Genomic DNA, 230 nt, shown 5'->3' with positions numbered 1-230 from the left:
GAGCTGAGCCTCAAATCTCTCAGCGGAGGGGTTAGCGAGTCCAGCCGCGCCGTCGGCTGCCCACTCGGCTCTTTGTGATCCCGAAGGCAAATATGCGCGGGATCAGAGGGAATATTTCCTCCTGAAACTGCGTGGGTCTTCAGCGGAGTGTGGGGGGGGGGGGGGTTAGGACAAGCGGAAAGATAAATACTTGGATTGATGGACAGCGAGAGAGGAGGAGGAGGGGTTGG

This window comes from Penaeus monodon, chromosome 20 (assembly GCF_015228065.2).
Source record: "Penaeus monodon isolate SGIC_2016 chromosome 20, NSTDA_Pmon_1, whole genome shotgun sequence".
NCBI lineage: Eukaryota > Metazoa > Arthropoda > Malacostraca > Decapoda > Penaeidae > Penaeus > Penaeus monodon.
This window is presented reverse-complemented; position numbering follows the sequence as displayed.